This window comes from Cygnus atratus, chromosome 2 (genome assembly GCF_013377495.2).
Source record: "Cygnus atratus isolate AKBS03 ecotype Queensland, Australia chromosome 2, CAtr_DNAZoo_HiC_assembly, whole genome shotgun sequence".
In the NCBI taxonomy this organism is placed as follows: Eukaryota; Metazoa; Chordata; class Aves; order Anseriformes; family Anatidae; genus Cygnus; species Cygnus atratus.
The window spans coordinates 54,669,229-54,687,776 of record NC_066363.1 but is presented as its reverse complement, the minus strand read 5'-3'; the positions used below and the strand labels follow the sequence as shown (position 1 = coordinate 54,687,776).

Sequence of the window (18,548 nt, the reverse complement as noted above, 5' to 3'; positions counted from 1 at the left end):
AAAACAATATCATCTAAGTACTGCAAAAACAATTCTCTCTCAAATGAACATAGTACAGCTACCTTGCAATTAACGTAATAGGCTGAAAATACTTTTCACTCACTGGAATCTTTTCCAACATAAACATGAATCTAAACACCAGCTTACCTCCCTTCTAAATTCAGCCCCACCTGAAAAAGAATCTGATCTAAATCAAACCAGAAAATCCCTTAGCTTTACTGAGCCTATATCAAGTTTCTGAAGCTAACTATAAAGGTACCAAAATTTTTATGAAAAATCATTAGCTGAACAAGCTAATCTTAAACCAAGGGCAGTTTTGTTGTCTAATACACAACTAGAATTGAGCTTAGTCTTCCCTGCAGCAAATGCTTATCTCCATGGTCATGCTAATACAGGATAAAAAGAAATTGGTGAACAGTCTTGCTGTATTAGGTCCACTTTGTTATGGAATACAATACAACTTTCTTGCTCTTAATTTGAAAGACCTTTTAGAAGATTATATACAGAGGAACATAGAGCTTACAAAAAGAAGGAACTAGCAATGTCTTTAAGAGTTTTGCACTGTCTTACACATACCCCACATCTTTCTTCATATGCTATTATAAACTTACCTTTTAGCTGGGTCAGTTATGAAACATACATACTGTAAAAATATAGATATAGCTCCAAATCATACACTTTACACCCACATTTTAAATTTTCCAGTTTGCATCCAAGGATTTGAGACTATCTATAACCAGAGATTATAGCGTCATAGAAAAGTTCAGAAAGGCTGAGAGAAATGGGAAGGTTAGCTGACAGAGTTTTTAAGACCACAGGGTTACATTTAGGGCTGAAAATACAACAGTATTGTTCTATTTAAAAAAAAAAAAAAAAAGTCTTGGGAAAAAACTCCATACAGAACTTTGGGTTCTACTATTTTATGGTTCAATATGTCATTCTGAGATTCTCCCACAAACTTTATTTATACTACAGCCTAAATCATGATTTCCAACAGCCTAACAAAAAGACTTCCATATGATTTCTTCCTGACTTCTTTTCCAGATGAGAAAATGGGCCCTACTATGTGCTAGACATAGTTTTCATTAAATATTTTTTAAATCCTGGAGGAGTGTCAACACCCTGAGACTAGTTCTTTCGGCCTCTTGCACTTAAGCCAACTTACTTCTCCCTCAGATTTTTCTAAACAAATATTAGGCAAGGAAAAAAAACCCTTTTTTTCTGGAAGCAACACTCCCGCAATCAGCTTTCAGTGCCATCGGATGAAGCACCAGGAGGGCACCTGATACCTTTTATATCTCTGTAGAAAAAGCTCTACTTTCTCTCCATCTATCTGCAATCCTGAACAGGAAACCAATGAATAGGCCAGGAAAAATGACAAGCAGATTGCACAAAAGCAGAAGCAGCAGGGCTGGCTCTAATATTTTGCAACACCCTTTGAAATTTTGAGTTGTGCTCTCCAATGAAACAGAAGAATATTGAAACTTCTGAATGTTTTTACAAAATAGAATTACATTGAATGATGGTTTATTTATTTCAATTTACATCAAAGAAAAGACAGATGGATCATCTGACAAAAGGAAAAGTTGTGTGAGAACTACCAAATTATTTAGGAAAATACATTACTTCATGATTTAGTAAAATTTACAAACAAATAAGGAAAATAAACTCAAGTGTTCTACTCTTTATAAAGTTATTTTGTACTAAATTAAATTGGGAAAAGATAGAAAAAAAAAAAAAAAGTTATGCCTTCCTGCTAAAAAGTAACAAAGATTTGCAAGTTATTCAACAGATTCCTGAGCAAACTGCATTTTTTTTCCCCTGAAGCTATTTAATAACTCAGATAGTAACATATGTTAGTGCACAAACTTTACAATTCTTTTGTACCTAATCATTCTCTTTATAAATCAGATTCCCACCCTTCCTATGTAGAAGAAATTTTCAGTCATCATTTTTTCTATTCATAGCCAGATAGTACAAGGTATTGTACTGCTTCTGTGGTACGACATGCATAGTCTACATATAAGCAAGTGGAAAATAAATCAGGAGTTTCTCTTCTGCTGATATTTTAAAATAAACTAAATACAGAAGAGTGATAAGTTTAATTCCTAAAGAATATTTCAAGTCTTCTGAACAGAATGAGGTTCACACAGGGGATCTGCTTCCTGGTCTCTTCAGCAGTTACTGCTGAATGTCAATCATGATGCCTTGCCCTCCCCATGCCCCATCCTGGCCGCTGCTTGTTCCTCATCTGGGGAGTCCCTACCAACTATGCCTTGGATATGGAGCTTCAGGAGAAGTGAAAAGGTATGAATGTTTTCCTGTTGTCCTCAACTTCCTCTTTTCCTGACACAGGAAACTTCATGATTTAGTTTGCATTGTACAGAAAGCCTCAGTCTCTACTACTAGCAAGTATACTCTATACACATCAGTTCCATCTGTCTACTGCTGTCTTAAACTGGGAGAAAAGAAATACAAAGCCCATCAGTTCTAAAGAATGATAATGATTATTCAGAAAAAAAAAAAGAAAAAAAAAGAGAGAGAGAAAGTACTAACAACAAAGCAAAACTATGAAAAGTGATGTGTGGTTATTTTTAGTTGAAAGAGTAGCTGTGTTTGCAGGTGAATAACATGGTTGTACTAAATCTCTAAAGCTGTATCTTGAATTTCTACAGTGTAGTTATTTCTACCACTAAACATAAGAATGCAGTGACATGATTGAAGGCACAGGGTGGAGAGCTGGATTTATAGGAAAATAAACAAAATCAGGCTCTAATCTGGTGTCACTTAAAGGATTTGTGTTTGTAAATTACATTGGGTGAGATATTTAAATTGATATTACAACATGAAAACATATTTGTTTGTGTAAGGGGAATTTCAAATATCCTTCAACAGATTAAGCATATAATTTCCACTGAAATCAAAGTGAATTAGATCCTAACCTCTTTTAGTAATTCTGAATCCCATACATGAATAGTAGGTACTTACCACTTCTGAAAATATGAGCATAGGGAATTTTTTTAATTCCCTTTTGGCTCCTTAAATCAACAGCTCTTCCATTAATTAATCCTCTACTTAGACCTTTCTTAGATGCAGTACAATAAATCCTGGTATCTTTGGTATTCTACATTTCCAGCTAGAAATTGGAAGAATGTAGCCATAAAAAGAAAAGCTTACTTAACAAATTTCTGGCACACTTGAAAAGATTATAGCACTTACTTCACATGCTTTTTTTTTTAGGATACAAGCTTTTTTACTTTTTCTTTTCTTTTTCTTTACTTTTTCTTTTTCTTTACTTTTTTCTTTTTACTTTTTTTCTTTTCCTAGAAAACTGTTCAGGCCAATAATTTTCTAACGCATGATAGACTCTCAAACAAGTCATACTACTCTCAAACAAGATATGCTTTTTATTTTCTTTACTAAATATATGGTTCTGAAAGACATGCAATTAAGGCCAAGCATTTCTTTAATATTTTTCCAGTGCCATTAAGCACACTTTTGTTACAATAATAGAAATATTTTTGCAATAAATGCTCAATTTTTTCTCCTCCTAGTTCAATCAGCATGTATGTTGGAGGGCAGGGGGATCTCATTTGCTTCTCATTTATGATGGTGTTAGCTCAGTGTAGCAACATAAATGAGAAATAAGTTAGAGTTGATTAGCTAGAAGCCATTCAGCCAAGGCAGTTTTAAATCAGTGCAGACTGAAGGAAGAGAGGGGCAGGGGAGAGGGACAGGGATGGGGATAGTTTTTCTAGCTGGTTTTGGAACTGTAGGAGTGCATAACAATGTCTGATGTTGTTTTAAACTTATTCAGAATTCCATTGTAGTTAGTATAAGCTTTATTATCCTTATTTAGAAACTATTTATTGAACAATGTGATGAAAGCATCCTATAGAAAGTAGCTTCCCTTCTGGTGATACTCAGGTTTTGTACGAAAATGCTCGATAGCTTGGTTTTCATGCCATTTAGTAAGTACTATTGACAAATTAAGCCAATTCAAAATGCCTTATAGCCAGACAGAAAAACAGCAATAGAGTCTAGAAGGTGGTAGAGTAGAATTTAAATGTTCTGTATCTGACTTTGGCATCTTATTGAGTAAAAAGGAATATTGGGGGGGGGGGAGGACTGTAGTGGTACTTAATCGAGCTTTTGATTCATTGCTTTTGTAAAGAATGCAAGCTATAATTCCTCACAAAACCCACAAAAGGACCTCATTAAAAAAAAAAAATCAGTTTTCTTAGTTTAGCAGTTTAAAGTATAGATCAACAGGACTTTCTTAAAATTAAGAATTATACTGGTTCTATAAAAACAAAGGAAGTTTAAGTTGGCTAAAAATTTATTTTCACTGTCTTTACTTTCTCCAAAATAGTAGCGACATTTCAACAAGCCTAGTATTTACATGAAAACCAGGATATTAAAAAGCTGTAACAGAGGGAAAAAATGAAGCTTTATCTACATACATAGTGCAACACTTGTCAAACGTTGAGTGGTAGCCCATTTGAGGCAATCCAGTTCAGCTGTGACCAATTCTTAGCCATTCCACTGAAACACAGATAACACAGTTGCAAGACCAGCATCTCTGTTCCAACACACTATGGATTTTTTTCTGTGAAAATTAATTAGACAGAAAACCAAATACACAGAAAATATATAGACTTTGTAACCTCTGTTTCCTGACCACTGCCCCACACACCCAATACACAAATAGTTCCATGCTGTTGAGACATTTGCCTTAACTACTCACACTTCATATAGCAATACAAGCAGTCACATGATGTAACACACTTAATGGCAAGGCCCAATGCAGCAATTAAGCTGGAAATACGTTCAATTAACTCTTTGAACATTGTGTGTGCAGTTTTTTCATTCACAGTAAGAGAGAAACACAGCACAGTAAAGCTTTGACCAAAACTTAGGGCTAACTAGAGCAGTGGGAAACTCACAACTAGCAGAGCAGTTCTGTTTAGAAAAGCAGTTATTAAACGACACTTTCTTGGCAAGAAATTGGAGCTGCTCCCTCTTTATATGAAAGCATATCTTCTTATTTCTGTAATAAAAAACAAATACTTATAAGTTATGTGCATAGAATATTTGTATTTTACTCCCACTGAATACAGGAGGAAAATTAATGGGTGAACCATGTAATGTTCTTCGGATATGAAGTACTTAGGGTAATATTCAATACCCTTATATTAAATATATTAAATATTAAATTCCCAGTTCTGTCTCAGCTGCTCACTGTGACATCCAAACAAGCCACCTAGAATACTAGAGAATAAAAGCAGAATGAAGTAAGCTATGCATTGCATGAATTGCATATGCATTTTCTGCCAATTCTGTTTGTTGTACTTCACTGAGGATATCTTCAGGCATACAGTACTGTTTGCTATCACACAGCCCTCTGTCCAACCTTTATGATGGTAGTAGACGTGCAAATATAGCCTCTAACTTTGCAAAAGCACTCCTGATCATAGTACGTGCCTGTGTGAGAGTAATCAAGATGCCCATCAAAATCAAAATTCTTGAGAACAGTCTGTGTGAAAATATCCCTTGGCTCCTAGCATTTCAGGCCAAGTATAAGTAAAATATTCCTACATAGACATGAAAATATATGTTTTTTCTCCTTGGTATTGTTGTATATGGGTTGTTATTCTGCCTTGCCAATGACTGACCAAATTACTTACTAAACTCCTGTTGTGGAATCTATGCTATTTATGACCAAGCACAAGACTGAAAGGTTGCTGCCTATATCCCAAGGTTTGTTGTACAGGAAAGATCATTAGGGAAAAAAATAAATTAATTAAAAATAAGATCCTTTCTTTTTATAGAAAAACCACAGAATTACACAGTAACATTCTTCAGGGAGTCACCTCTCAGAATTCAACTACTCTTTAAGCAGCTGTGGGAGAGCCCCCAAAAAACAACCTACCATAACAAAAATATTGGCATGAGAAATGGGAAAGAATTTTATATGGGCAAATACCTATAGGCCTGGACAGAGAGAAAAAAGTAACAAAATATTCTGAAGCAGAAGGAGAATGACTGAGCACTGCTTTTTCTAGATTAAGGCCTATAGCCTCATTTGTCCTGTATGTTTGCACATGGTGGGAAGCATACTAGAAGGATCAAATTTCCCCTGTTAAGGGTTTTTTGTTTAGTATTTATGTGTTTAATATTGATTAACAATAACATGTGTGTAAAGATACATAAATTATAACAGAAATCAAAGTGGTCTAGCGTCAAAAGTGGTTCCAATACACTAAAAAGATGGCTGCAGCCTGTCCTATTTCTGTAGAGATCAGCACTGGTTAAATTTAAGGCATTGCTGCCTGCTAGAACAGGTAGTGCCCAGAGGCATTCTGGGTTATCAAACTAAAATATCCTTAGTGTCTGTATGACATGCAATGTTAGAAATTTTATCTCTTTCTTTATCATGGCAAAGTAGATAGAATGCTAGCATAATATCTTAGTTCACTATATATTTTTTCTTGCTGATTACTTTTACAAACAAATAGAGATGCTGAAGTTCTTTAACAGAAATTACAAAGAAAATTTTTGGACGTAAGTTTAAATAAACTTCAAAAAGCACAGACTATATCTGCCTTCTTGTTGTCTTCTGACACTGGGGAGGAAAAAAGAATCAAAACAAACAAACAAAAAAAAAGTTGCATCCTGAATCTACTAAGCACTTCACAAGTCTTTGAAAAGATTTTATAGAAAATTATCACACAATTTTACCAATTTGATTGATTTGTAGTCCAACAAATTCAAAAATCTAAAGTAATTAGTTCCAGTCAAAACAATTTTGACCTGACAAACTACAAAAACCCAGACAAGGGATACAATTTTTGCATTTGAACAGTTCAAAATCTAGCCTGATTTGTTTGGAAACATATTGGGTCAAAAACTTGACAGTCTAGGTATAGTACTTGACCAGCTAGTTCTGTCTGATGAGTCTGTAATTGAAATGCTGAAGAAGGCCACGTACATTTCCAGTTTCACAATTAACACAGGATAAAATAATTCTCAGTGTCTAGAGAATTGCATACAACAAAGACAAGAATTATAAAAGGAGTAACAGGTAGGCCTTCAGTAAATGGAATTTCTTTAAAGATGAGGATTTGGTAGTAATATAAAGACATTCAACACTATTAACATCAGTGTAATCTAAATCACAGCAATGTGGAAAACAATGTGTTGCTGCATTTTTTCCCTTCCCTTCCTTTCCCCTCCCTTCCATTCCCTTCCTTTTTTCTATGAAGGGAAACTGGAGAAAATACTAGGGTTACTCAGATTACCTCTTGTGCATCATTAAAGGAAATGCTCTGAAATATGGGACCATGATAACATATTGATACCTAGGTAAGGATGGTATGTTTTGGCTTTGCTAGATTAAAGTAAATAAATAAATAAATGTTTTCACATCCAAAATAGAACATACAGCAGCTTTTATTAGTCATTAAAATTTCCTTGAGCTTGTCTATGAAGCAAGGTCTTGAATGTGATAATCGGAATATTTCTAGCATGAGAACAATGTGGCATTGATATTCAGGAATTCAGGTTTATATTTCCTAGAATTCTTCAAGTCTGGCACATAACAGCTATGCAATGACACAGCACTCTAGGAATTAACACAGAGATAATACAAAACATGGTTATACATCTGGGACACAAGTGAAAGGCTAAGAAAATGTGCATATCCAGATACTAACAAGCTAGGCAAGCAAAACAAACAACATCCACATAAAAAGAAAACTGTGACAAGGATAAAGAAGACTATGCCAGAATTTTTGGCAAAATCCTGGATAACATCCCTTCAGAATAATTCTTGGCATGAGAGGTATCTTTCTATCAATGAAACATCTAAAATAGTGAAGCATGTATATAAGTGAATTCTCAGAATTTTAACTTTGTAAAAAAGAAATTTCTGCACATTAATGTAATGTTGATGATAATTAAGCTGAAGTTATTTACCCACTTAAGTTTTAGATGTACAGAATAGAGTCCCACACTTCTATGACTCTTAAGGATATTCAAATGATAATTCAAATTTTCTCATTTTTCAATGTAAAACACAAGTAATAAAAACTGTAAACTGAGGTATAATAAAGTTAGTTAGTTTCTGTACCATACTGCTTCAACCAGATGCTTTGAAACTATTCACAAATATTAATCCTAGGGCTTAACTTTAATAGAGTATGTAGCTCTCTGCTTTGCTGTATCAGGACTTCAGTACAGTAAGGTAGAAAAGTTTAAAAATGCACACAAATCCCATTGATTTTGGCACATAAAATTTTACATTCTTCAAAGTACAGCATACAGGTAGGTTGAGTGAAAGGAAGTAAAGAAGAAGGAAGGAGGGAAGGAGGGAAGGAGTAGAAATAGCCAGCTAAATCTGAAGTGGATTATCAGGACCTTGAAAAGACCTTCAGAATGAACTGGCTAGATGGAGCACTGAAGTAAATATTGATGAATTGGTTGGCTGGGTGACTTTCCCAACACCTCCATGCTCTTGTTCTAAGGCATCCTATAGTTTAAAACATCAGATTTTCATTTATTTTGTTGGAATAAGAAATACTTTTAGAAACCTAACAAAACTGTAAGTACAGAACCAGAAAGAAAATCTAGCAGAGGCCATGTAGAAGTAGGGCAATGAAAACAAATAGGAAATACCATTCAATACAAAGAAATAAGTAGAACATGGTCACCATACTGAGAACTTATGTGGAAATTGTATAGGTACATCATGGATATCATAAATTTGTGTCCATCTACTGGCATTATGTCTTGTTACAACTTTAGAATGCACTGTATTGTACAGGATAGCTAATGATTTTAGGGTGAACTAATACATACATTACTGATTACATGACAAAGTAATTTAGTTTGACTATCATTTCTGAATTCAAGATTCTTGAATTACTGATCGGGAATGGTTAAATACACTTACAAGAAAGCAGAGAGATTCTTGAAGGTTTTTTCTTTGATTGATTATTTTTTTAGTTTTGTTTTGTTGTTTCTTTGTTGTTTTTAAGGTTAGAGGCTATTTCACACGTGCACCAATTTGGCAAATTTTAAGATACAGAAAGAAAATAAAAGATGGTGCCATGTCTTTCATGCAGCATAATTATTATTATGTAAGTGTAGCTTTTTGCTGTATGTATCTAGAATATATTCAGAACTGCTGTCTCTGCTACAGCACAAACCATTAGAAAGAACTATGGTTAATGAAGGGGATTTATCATGCAGCTAATTTTTAAAAAGAACAAAACAACTTCTATTTGCCAAACAGGATGTTGTGGTTTAACCCAGCAAGCAGCTAAGCGTCACACAGACATTCACTCTGGGAGAGAATCAGAGGGGGAAAAAAAAAAAAGAAAAAAAAAAAAGCTTGTTGGTTCAGATAAAGGTAGTTTAATAGGATGGAAAAGAAAAAGAAAATATAATAACAATGAAAATAATAATAATAATATGTACAAAGCAAGTGATGCCAATGCAATTGCTCACCACCCGCTGACCAATGCCCAGCCTATCCCTGAGCAGTGCCCCCCACTCCCACCCCAGCCAGCCACCTTATATTAATTGTTCATCATGACATCACATGGTGTGGAATATCACTTTGGCCAGTTTGGGTTAGCTGTCCTGGTTCTGTCCCCTCCAAGCTCCTCATTCACTCCCAGCCTCCTCACTGTCAGGGAAGCATGAGAAGCTGAAAAGTCCTCGACTTAGTGTACGCATTGCTCTGCAACAATTAAAATGTCAGCATGTAATCAACATTATTCTCAAAACACCAACCCAAAACACAGCACCACACCAGCTACTAGGAGGAAAATTAACTCTATCCTAGCCAAAACTAGGACACAGGAAAAAGAGGAAAAAGGTGATGAGTTGATTCTTTAGGTATGCCTGCAAATCATGGTCAAACTGAATTATTCATGCAAGTACAAACTGATATAGGATACCACTGCAAGTGAAATGGAACTTAAAAACACATACTTAAATCTTAAAGTAGCTAAACAGTAGCTAAAGTAGCTAAATATTAAATTAGCTAACGGTTTGGGTTGGAAGGAACCTTTAATCATCAAGTCCAACATTGTAGCATGGACAGGAACAACTTCCAGTAGGCCAATTTGCTCAACCTGACCTTCTACACTTCCAGGAATGTATACATCCAGGGTTGTAAAACATCAGCAACTTCTCTGGGCAACCTGTTACAGTGTCTCATCGTCCTCACAGTAAAAAATGTATGTGTTAAGTCTAAACTATTTCTACCCTTTTTCAGTTTAAAATGGTTACCTCTTGTCCTATCACTGGAGGCCCTAGTAAAAAGACTCTCTCCATTCTTCTTATAAGCCCCCCTTACTTATTGAAAGGTTGCAATAAGATTTCCCTGGAGTCTTCTTTTCCCCAGGCTAAGCAACCCCAATTCTCTAATCCTTTCTTCAAAGGAAAGGTGTTACAATCTTCTAACAATTGTGGGTCCCACCTCTGGACCCACTCTAACAGGTCCATGTCTTTCTTGTGTTAAGCACCCTAGATCTGGATGCAGTACTTTAGATGGAGTCTCACAAAAGTGGAGTAGAGGGGGAGAATCCCCTTCTTTGACCTTCCAGCCACTCTTCATTTCATGTAGCCCAGGCTTTCACAGCTGCAAGCACCAACTGATGGCTCATATCCAATTTCTTATTAGTATCCCCAAGTACTTCTCTGAAGAGTTGCTCTCAATCAATTCGTAATTCAGCCTGTATTGATATTGGTGATTGCCCCGGCCCAGACTGAACTTCATGAGTTTCACATGGGCCCACCCCCAAAGTGTGTCAAGGTCCCTATGGATGACATCCCTTCATGCTGTCTTATCAACTGCACCACTCAGCTTGGTGTCATCTGTAAACTTGCTGAGGGAGCACTCAATGCCACTGTCTATGTCATTAACAAAGATATTAAACACTACCAGTCCCAATATAGGCCCCCGAGGGACAGCACTTGTCATGGGCCTCCATTTGGACACTGAGCTGTTGACTGTAACTCTTCAGATTCAGCCATCCAGACAATTTCTTATCCATCCAATAGTCCATCCATTAAATCCATACTGCTCCAATTTAGAGATAAAGATGTTGTGTGCAACCATGTCAAAGGAATTACAGAAGTCACAGTCGCTCTATTGTAGAAGACCATCTAACTAGACAGGTGCAAATTGCCCTTGGTGAAGCCAGGTTTGCTGTATCTTATCAACTCTTTGTCTTCTGTATGCCCAACATAGCTTCCAGGAGGATCTGTTCCACAATCTTCCTGGGCACAGAGGTAAGCCAGACTCATCAGTAGTTTCCAGGGTCCTCCTTATTAACCTTTTTAAAAATGCACCCATTTTTAGGTGAGATGTTTCCCTTTTCTCCAGTCCCCGGGGACTTCTCCTGGTGGTCATGAGTTTTCAGATATGATGGACAGTGGCTTAGTGATTATATAACCCAATTTCCTCAGGACCCTGGATTGCATCTCATCATATTCCAAGGTCTTGTGTATGCTCATATGCATCAGGTGGTCTTGAACCTGATGTCCTCTTACAATGAGAGGGACTTTGTTCCGTAAGCTCCTTCCTTGAGGTTCAGAAGCTTCAGCAATGTGAGAAGACTGATTACCATTGAAAACAGAAGCAAAAAGTTGAGTACCTCAGCCTTTTCCATGTCAGTTGTAACTTGTTCTCCTGTTTTCTTTATCAGGGGTGGGGCAGTACATTTTCTTTATCTACATATCAGTTATAGTGGTGATGTATCCTAGTCACCAGAGCAGATAAGAAGATTAAAAATAAGCAGGTCCAATAAGCGGAAAAAGAAACAAACAAGGACCGCAATCAAGTGTATTTTGGTGTACCTCTTGAAGCTGAAATTATCTGTCTCATAGCTACTTAATTAGGTAAATCAAGTCAATTCAGCTATGCCTTCAATTTTGTAGGTGGACAAATAGGAGAAAAGTAGCATGTACTTCAAACCATGTGGAAGCAAAGCAGAAACAGCAAAACATCAATTGATAATGCCCTCCTGAAAGAAGGCCAAGAGCTCTTCCAACGGTGAAATTGGCTATGATGTCTGCATAAATATTGCTGAACTTCTGCATCATGTAAGTGACATTAACAAATTGCACTTTCTAACTGATACACAGTATTTAATATGTTGCGACACTATTTTTGAAGTGTAACATTTACCTCATAGAGAAATGTGTTACCACTCTTGAATTCATGGGAGTGGAATAAGCACTGGTATTTCTGCACTGTTGTCTCATGTCAGGAGTAACTTGTTTCATAAAGTGAGTGGCAAAAGCTGGATGCTACCAGTCTGAGTGCAGATGTGCAGTTACAAGAACTCACCCTTCAGGAGGAAATCAGAATACCTTCCCAGTTATCAGATGGCACACAATGAAAAACATTTTAAATGACTTATTTATGCATCATTTGCGGCACAGCCTAGCAGTCAAAACCATATTATATGAAGCATAATGAAAGGTCTCTCTATATATTTCAGGACACAAACTAAAAACAACATTTTTCCATCACCATTTTGACCAATTAAAGTATATTATTCTATGTAGCAATCCAAGTTCTCTCAGCATTTTAAAGCATGAAAACCTGAATATATCCTCAGTGTTTTTTATTCTAAGCTTTAGTTGTCAAAAGAAAAAAAAAAAAAACTAATGACTCATGAAAAGTCTTTCTCCACAAGAACACAATAAACAGAGATATTCTCTTAAAAAGCAATATTCATTTTAGAATTCACATACTTTTAGAAATATAAACATTTATCTATATGTTTAGAAACACTTATAGCACTACTTGATAGTGCAGGAAACTGCTAAGATATGAGAAAAATAATCTAGAAAATCATTTCAAATGTAGAGCAGTGACTTTTTTTTTTTTGGAACAAGTTCATTTCAGTCTGTTCCCTATACATCTAAATGTATCATTGCAACAACTTAGCAGATGTTGTGTGGTGTCTGAAAGCAAAATAACAATGCAGTATGAAAAGTCTCAGCAGATCCAGCTCAGAACATGTACATGGATCAGTTAGGGGAACTCAAGCACCAAAGCTGAGCTATCAATGTGGTGCTCTTAAACTAATAAATATCATCTTTCAGGCATGTACTGTTATAAGTACATTACATACAGTCCTGGAACTATTTACAATGTCTCTAGTTTGCATGGTCCAGGACTACACTGGTTTGCGTAAGTATAGGTGTGTTTAAAGAGTTGAAAAAATAAGGTGAAGATGCAGATTTGCTAAGTCTCACATGCCTAACTCTCATTTTGATACTTAATTCTCATGTTCACCTCTCACTGGAAGTTACAAATCCTTTGCAGAATACTAGGCCTAGATGATCATGAACTACTAACAGTGACCAGTGGTCACTGAGGTATGTTGAAAAAAACTAACAAAATTTACACCGTTTATTTTACTGTGTGGAAGTAGAGACTGATCTTCAGTCTTCAAGGCTATAAATCAGCTGTCACAATCATTGATTTCCCAAAAAAGAAAAAAAAGCACGCTAAGAAGTACCTGCCATTAAACCATATTTATTTGAATCTTTTCTTCTCAAATATTTGAAGCAGAGAAGTCCATGTGAAACTAATATACAAACATTAATAACTACCTAATAGAGAGAGTAATTGTGAATGAAAAATTCATGGATCCACTCTTTCCACCCTTTCTGTTAGTTATTCTGCAGGAGTGCACAGTCCTAATTCCTACCAGATACTGCACATTTGGATATTCTCACAATAAATGATTACCCTCAGAAATATACAGTAGACATGATTTGAGTGAGAGGTCTTCTGACAGTAATGACATTCAGTGAAATTACAACAAAGAATGGTGCTTTCCATGTATAGCCTAAGGCATCACTTTTGTGCATTACTTCTTTTGTTCATTTTATGCTATTCATGGTTCCTAATTTAATGCATGTTTGCCCATACTAAGTTCTGTAGACTACAATTTGTATTCTAAAAATATTTTGGGCTAAAGCAGCATTCTTGTTTTCTGACCAAAAATTTGTGCTCTCTTTCTAGGAAATCTCATACACTCTAAGCTTCTTCCAGCCACATGCAACTTAAACCCTACCAACTCACCTAAAACTAGTATAAATTAGATGTCTAAAGTATGCAAAGTGGAAACAGGGACTACTAAAAATATTGAATAAGTTGTCATTTACTTTAAGTGTATCTTCTATAGTTGTTAAATAAATCTGTGTACAATAACACATATCTCTTTTTACTTCCTTCCTGATTGCTGGCTGAGAACTACCACACTCTTACTGTGGGACAGCATAAAAAGACAGTCAACATTTACCCCTTTCACCCTGCAGATCACCACATAGGCTTTCAAACTTAAAGAAGTGTATTGTGTGGGGGTGACAAGCTGTTGGTAAGGGAGGGTGTAGGGGCAGCATCTGTGGAAAGAGACCAGGGACTGCCAGTTCAAGCCAGACCCACCAGAGAGGCCAAAGCTTAGCCCACCAGCACCAGTTTGTGGTGCCTCTGTGAAAACTTGTATAAGACAGAAAACGTCACAAAGAGAAAGGAGGAGAAGAGAATGAATGAATGCATGAATGAATGCAAGTGAAATATAAAGGGAACACCAAGGACAGAGAAGGAAGAGGAGAAGGAGGAGGAAAAAGTGGTGGTGCTCCATGTGCCAGAGCAGAGATTCCATACAGCCCATGGATGACCTGCACCAGTGCAGACATTCACTGCAGCTCAGAGACAACCCTACACTGGAGCAGATGGATATGCTTGAAGGAACAGCAGCCTATACTAGAGCCTGGTATACCATGCAGAGCTTATACCAGAGCAGATTTTCTTGTCAGCAACTGTAGCCCATGAAAAGGACCCAGCTGGAGCAAGGGAAAAGTGAGGATGAAGGAGCAGTAGAGAGGAGCTGTTATGGACTGAGCAGCTTCCATTCCCAGTCTTCCTGTGCACCTCAGGAGTCTGGAGTGAAGGACTGAAGTTGGTTTGGGGAAAAGCGGGAAGAAAAGGTGTTGTTTTAATCTTTGTCTTTGTTTTCCCCTTCACAAATCAGTAATTATATCTTTATTCTAATTGGCAGTCAATTAAATTCATTTTCCCCAAGTCAAGTCTGTTTTGCCTGCAGCAGTAACAGGTAGGCAATCTCCCCGTCTTTATCTCAGCCCAGAGGCTTTCTCAGTCATTTTCTTTCTCTTTTCTTCCCTCAATCCCAATGGGGTAGGGGAGAAGAGAGAGAGAGAGGAAGGTGAGGGGGGAGCATGCAACTAGGTGGAAATTTGGCTGTTACCCAAGACTAACCCAAAACATGAAGTTATAAACATATTTAGTTTCACTGATATGTTTACAAATCATAATCTTCTCTTACTAGTAAAAGAGTGCCACACTGGGCTAATCTGTACACCAAGACTTCCATCCTTAGTCAGCATTATAGTTACACCATTGAAATAAATTAAAAATACATAAATAATAAAAAACAAGAAGGTAGGTCTAGCCAGCCTGAAAATGATGCTCCTCTGAATGAACATGATACTACACAGATGTAATCTATAATCAGTAGTAATCTGAAATCTATAAACTGAGAGATTAAAAAAAAAAAAAAAAAGAACACAAAAAAAAAAGACACTTTTACCCCTCTCAGTTCTCATAAGAGAAAGGGGAAAGAAAAGAAGGATTTTATTATGGAGTAGCTTTAGTCTGGCTGCCTAGACTGAGCAAGCACTAGTGGTTAAAGTGCTTTAGGTGTACCTCTGGAGCAACTCGTCTGATTTAGCTTTAACTGGATATGGGACACATACACAGACACACACAAAAAGTAGTTTATACAGTCCAGGATATTAAATTAAATATTTCAGGATGTGAACCAAAATATTTTAAAGTGAGATAGCAATTGGGAGATAAAGTACATTCCTGATGCATTCTTAAACACTACTATGGCTGTCAGTCATTCAAGGAAAATGAAAAGGAATTACAAGAAAAAACAAAATCCTGCAGCAAAACAGGAATGCCACTTATTTTCCATTTCTTTATATGCAATTCCAGCAAAATTAGCTTCATGAAATATATAAGGTACATTGACAAAGCCTTTCTCTTTCATCCTGTACCACATATGCTACGTTATTCTTGATACTAAAGTCAAAAATTCCAGTGTATTCTGTAGTTTTCATTCCTTCTATTTCCTGACACTCCCAGCTCCCTATTAAAACAGGTAAATAACTACTTAAGTTACATGATGTGTGAAAATAACTATCTTTCTGTGATAGGAAATTAAGAAAAAAAAAGTAACAAATATTTACATAAGTATGATATATTCTTATATATATGTATTAAATTTGTCTTAGGGTTCCTTCCTAGATGGTTTATTCCTCCTATAACCTGGTATTACTAATTTCACCAAATATTTTCCAACCACAGTCATTCAGGCAAATTAAAAATAAATACCTGTATTATGCAGCAAACTTGAATAATGGACATCCTGTACTCATAGTACAGGGGACACTTAGGAGCACAGCTGTTTCTTCTTTCATAAAATTTACCACTTTGTTGCTTAAAGAACATTAGTATACCCAGTATACACAAAAATATACTATAGAATCCATGATATGCAAATGTCAACAACCATGTTACACAAAAGCCTGAAAAGATAATTAGTCTGTTCCCCAAAACATCTTATCTTGCAGTCACTGACAGGTCTGGAAACCTTAGCTCTAAACAAATGTGAACTACGTTTGTGAAGTTTAAATAACAAATCAATTTATTTTTGGCTTTTGCAACATAACCACTAAGTAAAATTTAGCATCCGTAAATGGTCTCTGTGTCCTAGTGAATGGACTCAAGTTAAGGAGGGGAGCCTTATGGTTGGCCCTTCTCCAAAGCCTGAGGCTTCAGGCTACATTCCTGGGATCTGCTCTCCATGGACTCTTTTTGGCTACGATTAGGTAGTTCTCTGTTAGAACTGATGGCACCAAATCAACGTCCTTTTCATTTTACTTGCTCTGCTTTCTTAACCTCTTAGAGCTCAAAACTCAGAGATGTCACATTTCATTCCAGCTATATATCATTCTGGTAATTTCCCATCGATTAACAAATATGCTACTAATGTTTACTAGTGGTCCTACCCTAATCCTCAAATGTATTTACCACTTCCTGCCTGGCAGAGATGGTAGTGTGATCTGCCCAGGGAGTAGAGCAGACATGTGCTCCTGGGTCAGCTAACCTGGCAACTGTAGGACATAAATATGAGTAGACAAAAATAGCATCACATTGGAAAAAAAAAAATTAAGAAAAATGTTCTAACAAACCCTCTTAAGGAATTGGTGGGAGAAGAAAGAAGGGGAGAGTGGAAGAACCCTTTCTCCAGCCCCCACCTCTCCTCTACTCCCCAGTATTTGAGCAGAATTTGAGGTATAAGGTAGTCACTAAGGCAGTGACACCACACCTACATTTGTTTAGAGGGAGACTGTGTGATTCCTTTAAAATGAAACATATGAATATGTGACTGATCCACCTGAACAAATAATAATAATAATAATAATAATAATAATAATAATAATAATAATAATAAAATGTATTGCTGTTGGCAAAGTTGATTGACACTTGGTTAGGAAACTGCAGACTTTCAAAGTGTTAGAATCTGAGCGAAGTAAGCGCATTACAAACCCGACATGCCTTAGTTGCACAGGGGAATGAGGTAGACACAATTTCTGCTAAAGAGCCTCCACTCACCCTGAAGAAGCTAGTGCTATTTCTCTGGTAATCCAATTCCAAGCAGACAAAGGTGGCAGCCATGCACACACATCTCCCTGAGCACCCATGCACTAGTATTAATCATAGGATATGAAGATTTCTGAAGAATAAGGGTTTTATCCTGCCTAAGGAATATAAAACATGAAACCACAAAGCAACTTTTAAAACATGACTAGGGAAACTTGTCTAAAAGCATGAATGAATGGCACAGCCAAAAAAGCAACATGACCTCATTGCCCTCTATAACTTTCTGAGGAGGGGAAATGGAGAGGAAGGTGCCAACCTCTTCTCCCTGGTAATCCATGACAGGATGCACGGGAGTGGCACAAAGCTGCACTTGGGGACTTCAGACCTGATATCAAAAAAAATTTCTGTGCTGTAAGGGCATTCAAACACTGGAACAGGCTTCCTAGCAAGGTGGTTCATGACCCACAATTGTCAGCGTACAAGAGAGATTTGGATAATGCCATTGGCATGCTTTAACTTTTGATTGATTAACCCTGAAGTAGTCAGCCAGTTGAACTTGATATTTGTTGGTACTTTCCAACTGAACTATTCTAACTTTAATTCTAACACAGGTCATGACTCAGAAAGGCTTCCAAAAATTATGAGGACATCTTGTCATTCTTTATTAGTCATTCTAAATCAAGACTATGGCTCAGATCATGTATGTGACAAATTATTTCACTTTAGGAGGCAATTTGAAACAACTTAATATAGAAGGGCCAATTATTAAAAAGTCCAGGTTCATGTAGCTGCTAACATAAGAACTCCAAATTTCTCCTGGCTG

General features: G+C 36.5%; 1 long non-coding RNA gene across 1 annotated transcript in view; it reads left to right on the top strand.

Moving 5' to 3' along the window:
* The first annotated feature begins 2,210 nt into the window (after positions 1-2,210).
* The window catches only part of LOC126913191 (uncharacterized), a 36,735-nt gene continuing 20,397 nt past the window's right edge, over positions 2,211-18,548 (top strand). The window contains exons 1-2 of the long non-coding RNA XR_007707858.1: positions 2,211-2,307; positions 11,953-12,117. This is a non-coding gene — a long non-coding RNA (uncharacterized LOC126913191). The remainder of the gene's footprint in view (positions 2,308-11,952; positions 12,118-18,548) is intronic.